Source organism: Hyposmocoma kahamanoa, unplaced genomic scaffold, assembly GCF_003589595.1.
Source record: "Hyposmocoma kahamanoa isolate Upper Pololo Valley unplaced genomic scaffold, ASM358959v1 93, whole genome shotgun sequence".
NCBI classification, from domain to species: domain Eukaryota; kingdom Metazoa; phylum Arthropoda; class Insecta; order Lepidoptera; family Cosmopterigidae; genus Hyposmocoma; species Hyposmocoma kahamanoa.
Genome location: NW_020654810.1, coordinates 19,094,562 through 19,103,570, shown reverse-complemented (window position 1 = coordinate 19,103,570; position 9,009 = coordinate 19,094,562).

Genomic DNA, 9,009 nt, shown 5'->3' with positions numbered 1-9,009 from the left:
TGAGTGTTCGATCTTTGTATTAATAATTATAACAATATTTGTATGGTTTATATATATTTCTCTCGTGAATTTGGGTGCAATTGTAGTTGTCTATGTGTGTCAATGGCAGCTGCTAAATGGGGTTTTCTCTGCTGAGGGCTTTGAATGGGTAAAAAGAAACTGAGTACTTTATCATGTGACATATTTTATACGTACCTTATGAAAGTCATAAATCATTTCTTTATTAGGTGCCACACAAAATGCTTATCTAATTGAGACTTGAGTGCTATAGATTAGGAACAAAGGAACGATGAAAAAGGTGAACACATTTGCCTGATTCACAGCTGAATTATTAAAAGCCAGAGAGCATAGTGCGGTGCGGAGAAAGCAGTGACAATGGGGAATCTGAAATTGTATCGCTTTTCCCATTACCGAACTGCAGTTCTGCGAGTATTTGAGAGTGCGCTTTAACCGTGTAGGTGAATCCAAAGCTTTTTAAAAGAAACTAGAACAACATTTTAAAAATGACTTAATGATATATGAATAATAAGAGCTCTCATCAAACCTGAACGGTAAATGAGGTCAGCTCTCCAATTTGCTAGATCACTTTTATTTTTCGAGGACGACGACGACGACCTCAGTTGTCGAGTGGCTTACGCACCGGTTTCATCGTGTCGCCGTTTCTGAGGTCCCGGGTCCAATCCCCGGCCGGGTCAATGAAGAAACCTACTTTTCTATTATGTTTCGCATCTGGGTGCTTGTGGTACCGTCGTCGTTGTTTCCGATTTCCATAACACAAGAGCTTTGGTTACTTACTTGGGATCGGAGCAAAGTATGTGATGTTTTTTAATATTTATTTATTTATTGAGCAAGTAGGAGCTTTTCTACAGCTGTTTTTACCACGAGCGAACATTTAAAGTGTATCGTAGTGATTTATGTACGACAGATAAATAGACAAACATCACTTTAGTCACTACTTTGACACAATACAGATGCATAACAGGTATGGTAGGTAGGCGGCTTAGACTATTGCCATCCGAAATGAAACTGTTTTTCCGGATTTAAATCGCGTATATTTGTTTGGGACCTGTAAAGGGCCCGAAAAGTCGGTTTGTTTGAAAATACAAATATACGCGATTTAAATGCAGAAAAACAGTTTCATTTCCTATGTGTAACAATTGCGAAAACCTAAGAACTCTATTTCCATCCTCTAAGTAATGCGGTCTTCAAGAAAAGAAGTTTATCCCAAAAACATGTAATTTATCAAGAAGATTGTCTGGCTCAATATCGTCACGTGATCAATGAAGAACTCCATGGTTTATTTTCAGTAAAATTTTGCACATTCTGTATATGGCTGTTTCATCATCATTATTTTAGTCGGAAGACGTCGGCAGATTCGTAATATAATATCACTGCCTACCCAATTCCTACAGTCGGCCAACGGCAAGTCTAGACGGAGCAATCGTGCAGGGTGTGCGAGGCGAGTAAGGGGCGGGTGCGAGCCCGAGTTCCCATACCACTCGCTCGGGAGTACTCGGGACACACCATCCAGGGTTGCGGCATTTGCGTTAAAAACTTCGTGTGACTGTTGTAGTGATTTGTTAAGTGGAAAATGATACATACCTACTACATAGTGTGCTGTTAGAGACGGCATATCATCATCACTCATAGATAAAAAACTTAAATTTCATCAATTTCTGCATATAGAAGAAAGGTGAATCAACTAGTTTTATTTTGTTTGGAGTTTTTGTTTGGAGTTTAGGAAATGAAATCATATTTTGCTAATATTTTTTTTTACTTAAATACAGAAACGTATAATAAAACTTTGCTCGATAATGCAAGCATAGAACCTTTGGGGAAAGTTTATGGCTAGGTAGGCTAGGCAAAGCAATTGGGTCCAGATTGTGTCTTTATCGCATGGGTACAACATTAATCTTAAGGGCTCATGAACCTTCTGGTTTTGCTCTTAGAAACGGTAACCGCATTCTTACTTTACAGTTGAAAATAGCCGTTAAACTTGATGTATCGGGTTCAAGTTACAGTGGAGGCGTCTAACGGGAAAATAGAGGTTTTTCTTTATAATAATAAAAAAACATTGCCTAGTGACAAGCAGAGTACACAAGTATACACCAAACACCAAATGATCGTTGGGGGCGTTCCTTATTCCAGCGAGAACATGGCCGAATTTTTGAATTTTTATTAAAAAGTTCAAATTTTTTTCAATGATAAATATTATTAGTCAGGTAAAAAGCCACCGTTTAGGCCATTCCAGTCGCAATTAGATCTGGACTGCACTAAAAAATGTCGGCCTTTAGTCGGTTCTAGTCGTAAAAACTAGGTTTGGTGGTTATGTGGTTTTGAATTTATAACGATGGTTTACTGTCCACCGTGTTTCGGCTTTAGTCTTAAATTAGTCACATAATAAAATATCTTTTTCGATTACGTTGAAAAATTGTATGTTATGACCTCATTGCGACCATAAGTAAACTTTGCACGTAACAGCCGAGATCGCGGGTGCGATTCCCGTTAGAAGTAACTTCGGAAGAGAACAATGTATATAGAAGCGTGGTTAGAGCTCTCACTACGCTATCACATGGCAACGAAGAATCACAATTTTCTTTCATTGTTGCATCTTTTAGTTTTTGTATGAGACACCACATACATTGCTCTGATCCCAAGGTAACTAAATCACTTGTATTATAGAAATCGGAAACTACGATGGTACCACAAACACTCAGACATGAGACAATAGAGAAAAGTCAGTTTTTCTACTGCTTTTAGCAGCAGACCTCCTTGTGAAAGGGTTCGTCCAGGGTGTTATATCCTGAACAAGCCCGTGGGATATTAATAATTCAGGGGAGCACAAAGAAACACCGCTTCACAGATTGACGTTTATTCCGGAATGTCGTAACCTACCGTCCACCAAACATTTCTTAAAAGATACTCATCTACCTACACTACATCCCTCCACAGTTAATTACAAAAGCAAACCCTTATAATTATAACCGTTACAACTTATAACTAATTACTCCGAAACTTACAAAATCTTAAAGTAATACTTATATTTAGGGGGATTGTCTGTACGACATTGTCGTACATGGCGGTTAGTGCGAGTCTGGGGCGGTGACAGTATGATGGGCAACTATGCGTGCCCGACGGGGCTGCACGGTCGCGAATCCTCTAGATTAGCATCATGCCACGTTTCCTGTTCTTTCCCCGCTTCGGCCATGCGATGCTCTAAACCTTCACACGACCTTTCAGCCCCCGCCACTGGTTCACTGGTTGGGGGCGTATCAACCGGGTTGTTGTGTACTACAAGCGAACTCAATCTACCTGTCCTCCGCTTTAACTGATCGATATGTCTATGCACTTCCTTACCGTCCTTATCCATGATTTTATAACTTGTTCTACCTAGCTGCTTTGAAACCGTACCTGCAACCCACTTTTCCCCCTGTAAGTACTGCCTATACCAGACCTGGTCTCCTTCATCCACGCTCCTCTGCACCCCGCCCGCTGCCTCTGTTTGTTTCTTCTGTGCAGCCAGAGCCTTGGCTTCTCTGTCTGGCTTTAAAGAGTCCAGGCGAGTACGCAACCTACGGTTCATTAACAGCATGGCGGGAGTTTCCCCTGTCGACGAATGCTCCGTGTTACGGTAATACATTAAGTAGGTATTTAAGGATTCTGATACTGATCTTCTTTCTGATATCGCTTTTTTTACAACTCTTTTAACCGTTTTAACTGCATTTTCACAGGCCCCGTTGGATGCGGGGTGGTACGGCGCGGTGAAAATGTGCTCAATAAAATTATGACTCACGTACTCCTTAAATTCCTTACTTGTGAAAGGTGGGCCATTATCTGTTACTAACTGTTTAGGCAACCCGTATTTACTCCACAGCTCTGAAAGTATTTATTTTTATCGTAAAGCTAGCGGAAGTACTCGACACCAAAAAGACCTCGATCCATTTCGACATCGCGTCCAGCATTATCAGATACATTTTTCCGTTAATGGCCAGGTGCGGGCCAGGACCAGAAGCACAGAGCGTGACGCGGCGGCTGGTCCGCGTGCGCCGCGCACACCATACACGCGCGACACACCGCCTCCACGGCGTCATCTACACCAGGCCACCACACGTAACTGCGTGCCAAAGCCTTAGATTTCACAATTCCCATATGGGGTTCGTGAATTATTTCTAAAATCCTATCCTTACAACTCTCCGGTATTACCACTCTGTGGCCCCACATTACACAGCCGAGCTCTTCGTACAGCTCTCGTTTCCTATTGAAATAAGGCCTTTCTATTCCTTATCTATATCGCACTCCTCTGGCCAACCGTCTCTTACATATGACCTAACCCTACTGAGCAGGACATCTTTAGCCGTATATTGTTTTACAACATTGTAATCTAACATCAAGGCGTCTTGGGCAAAATGTAGGTACGTCTGTTCCGCTATAGAAGCCTCCTCCGTCTGCCCTACCTCCGGCAAACGCGACAAGCCACCCGCACAATTATCTGTAGTTTTTACGTAGGTAATCTATTTCGTAATTATAGCGGATAAAATAACAGCCCAGCGCTGCATCCTACTAGCCGTCATTTGAGGAATACTTTTATCTTGTCCAAATATAGAAACCAGAGGTTTATGATCTGTACGTAACAAAAACCGACGGCCGTATAAATATTGGTGGAATTTCTTTAGACCAAAAATGATAGCTAACGCTTCTCGATGAATTTGTGAGTAATTCGTTTCGGCATCGCTGAGGGTTCTCGAGGCGTACGCGACGACCCGCTCGCGCCTGTCCGCACCTCGCCCCGTTGCGATAGTACCGCGCCCACTCCCCGCGCGCTCGCGACACAAGTCAACACCAGTGGTCGGTTTGGATCGTAATGGCATAATACTTCCGCGCTCATTAGCAATTGTTTCCTTTTTGGAATGAACGTTTACACTTCCCGTCCCATTTCCATTCTACATTCTTGCATAACAAGTTATACAACGGTGACAAAATTGAACTAATATTCCTAATAAATTTAGCAAAGAAATTGACCATACCCAGGAAAGAACGTAATTCGGTTACACTTTGCGGAGTAGGCATATTTAACACTGCTTTTAACTTTGACTTATCGGCCCTGATACCGTCTTGAGAGACTACATACCCTAAATACGTAACTTCTTTAGTAAGAAACACGCATTTATTCTTCTTTAATTTTAACCCATGGCCTAACAAACACCGTAAAACCATCTCTAGAGCGTGAATATGCTCATTTTCCGATTTACCACCTATTATCACATCGTCTAAAAATAATTGCACATTTAGAATAAATACCCTTCAATAATCCAGTCATTATTCGTTGGAAAATATCTACAATCGAAGCCAAACCATAAACTAGTCTGTTATACCTAAACAGACCTCGGTGAGTATTTATTAAGGTTTACCTTTTGGGACTCATCGAGTTCTACTTGGTTGTACGCCTGGGATAAGTCGATTTTGCTAAAATATTGATTGCCGTTTAAATTTACTAGCACATCTTCAATTTTCGGTAAGGGATAACGATCGATCAGCAAAGCGGGGTTCAATGTAGATTTGTAGTCCGCACACAATCTAAGAGTGCTATCAGGCTTAGGAATGGGTACCAGTGGCGAGGCCCAATCTGAGTGGTCCATCGATGACCCCCGCGCGCAGCATGGCGTTTAGCTCGTTGACGACGCGCTCTCGTAGCGCGTACGGCAGCGGCCGCGCGCGGTGGTACACCGGCGTCGCTCCCTCGCGCACCGTCAGCGTTGCCTTCCCCCCAGTGTACCTACCCAGACCGCCACTGAACAGCTCCTTAAACCTGTTAAGTAAATTTTCCAATTTCTTGTTTACATGTTCGTTACTTCCACTATAAGATACAAAGTTACAACTAAACTGCGGTACATGTATTTTTCAATCCGCCAACCATTGTCTCCCTAATAAGGAAGTCGTTCCGCAATCAATCACGAAGAGTTCTAGAACTTTCGTTCTATTGCCATACCGCATTGTAGGCTTGATAATCCCGAGTGGCCTAATTTTACTCCCATCATAGAATTTTTTTTTTTTTTTTTTTTTTTTTTATTGTGACTCGGCAAAATGACTGCACCGCGCCTGATGGAAAGTGCGAATACAGTCCAGAGATGAGAGTAACGGATGGAAAACACAAATATCTTCACTCCGTCACTATCATTTTGCCGGTCTGGCCAAATGCTTCTTCACACTACGTTTGAAGGACCCGATGTTATAGAGGAGAGGGAATACATGCGCCGGGAGTTGGTTCCACAATTTGATGGTTCGGCATAAGAACGAATTGCCAAACTTTTTAGTGCGGGACGGTATTGAACTGACCGTCCAACTGTGGCAACGCAGTCCGGCACGGGTGGTCCGCTGATGGAAAGGAGAGGAAGGGATAAGGTTGAATAACTCTTCAGAGCACTCACCGTGGTACAGGCGATAGAATACGCTAAGAGACGCTATATCTCTGCGAAGCTGTAACGACTCCGCATGCTCAGTTACATGAGGATTGTTGACAACACGGAAGGCGTAGCGCTGCAGTCCATCTAGGGCATCGAGCAAGTACTTGGCAGAGCCGTCCCAAAGGTGCGAACAGTACTCCATGCTGCTTCGGACCTGAGCTTTATACAACAGGTATCGCAGCTCTGGAGTAAAAAATCGGTGCACCTTGTTCAGGATGCCAAGCTTGCGCGACGCGGTACAGATGATGCTCTCGATATAGTCTTTGCTGCTCATGTCCTTCCGGATGCTCATCCCCAGCAGGCTGAGCTTGTCCTGCAGCGTCAGCGTTGTACCCTGAAGATGGGGAAGTGGAAGGAATGGGGATTTTTTGGAACTGAACGCGCATACCTGGGTTTTCTTGGCGCTGAACTCAACCAAGTTTCGGGAGCCCCACGACGATATATGTTCCAAAACATGGTTGAGCTCAGCGACAAGTTTTTCCCCGTTTTCTCTCAGGGTCCTCCCGGCTGCTTGACGGTTGCTTATAATAGCAACCGTGCACTGTGCTATCATCTGCATAGCAATGAATGTTGCCAAAAGGCAACAAGTCATTGATATGCAGAAGGAACAGCTTGGGCGACAGCACGGAGCCCTGTGGCACCCCAGCATTAACTGTCACGAGCCGCGAAGTGCCTCCGTCAACAAGGACACGCAATCTTCGCTCGCGCAGAAAGCCGGAGATCCACTCACAAAGGCGGCCGGGAAGACCATATGAAGGAAGCTTGGAGAGGAGACCACGGTGCCAGACCCGATCAAAGGCCTTAGCAATATCCAAACTTATCGCTAAGGTTTCGCCCTGTTTGTCGATAGCTTCACCCCAGAGATGCATTAGATACGCTAGAACGTCACCCGTTGATCGGTTCGGTCGAAACCCGTACTGTCGATCATTAAGAATGGAGTGACGTTCCAGGTGCCGGATTATCTGGATATTTAGAATCCGCTCCATCACTTTGCAGAGCACTGAAGTGACAGCTATTGGGCGATAGTTTGTTGGATCAGACCGATCTCCTTTCTTGGGGATAGGTTGCACGTTGAATTTCAAAGCAGTATTGTCAGGTTCTATAGCACAGTAACTAAAATATTCGTTATACGTTTTTTACTTATGCACGAAATAGCCGTATCTGTATCGACCTCCATAGAGATAAGTTTATTGTCTATATACATGGAAACACTGGCTTAAAGTCGTTCAAACACAAATGTTTTAATTCTTGCTCCATGTCATAGTTATTCCCGTCCACCTCCATCTCGCCCTCCAGTTGCGCCTGTCCGAAGTGTAGGCCACTTCTCTCCGCCTCTCCCCAATCTGGGCACACCCGGCGTAAATGCCCCGTGCGCTGGCACTTGCTGCACACGAAGTACCTATAGCGACAGGTTGCATAATTATGGTTCTGTGCTCCACATGCTCCACAATAGGAATAACGCTGTTGCCCGAATGTTGGCCTCGAGCTAAGCCTGTTATTCCGAACGAAGCTTGCTCCGCCAACCGCAATTTGGTGGCTGGCTCGTGCTGTGTCAGCTCCGCCGCCCGCACGCTGCTGGCTGGCTCGCGCTGAGCCCGCTCCACCAGGAGCACGTTCACTCCGCGGCCCGCTCCCTGTTGACACGAGCGCATGCATCGCGCTCAACTCCCCGCTGGCGCCGCCACCGCTATACTGATCCAGCGGTGGCGTTCTCCCGCGTTCTCCTCATTTCCACCGCAGCCGAGTCCCGTTCTGCCGCCTCGAGGGAAGTTGCGACCTTCACCGCCTGTGCATAGGTCACATCGTCGCTCTCCGCGAACAGCCGCTGACGAATAATATCACTCCTAATTCCACATACGAATTGATCTCGCATGTTATCATTTAATCTATCTCCGAACTTGCAATATCTCGATAATCTTTTTAACTCTGTCTGAAACGAAACCTCTCCGCCAAGGCCGATGGTGCCGGTTGTAAATGCTGACTCATGTACCCCACCGCTTGTCGCCACTCGAATGTCAACGCAGATGGCTCGTTCGGTCTAGCTAAATTCATTAACAGCTCGTACGCTTCGTCACCCATAGACGCGATAAGCACGGGCAATTTCATGTCATTCGTCACTTTATTCACTTTAAAGTACATTTTAAGACGATCTACTCCGCACTTGATGTCGAATTCACTAAGTTTCCCAATAGACATTTTGTAGTTATTTCTTTATTTTATTGTCCGTTGACAGAACCGATACCTATTTGATTTTCTCGTCGCCACTGTTATATCCTGAACACACCCGTGGGATATTAATAATTCAGGGGAGCACAAAGAAACACCGCTTCACAGATTGACGTTTATACCGGAATGTCGTAACCTACCCTCCACCAAACATTTCTTAAAAGATACTCATCTACCTACACAACACAGGGATGTACACGTTACCTATTTCTGCCGGCAAGCAGTAGGTAATGTCAGCATTACTGTGTGTGTTGTCTTTCTTGAAGGGTAAGGGTACTGGTGAAATTACAGGCATATGGGACATGTCAACTTATGTCTCAAG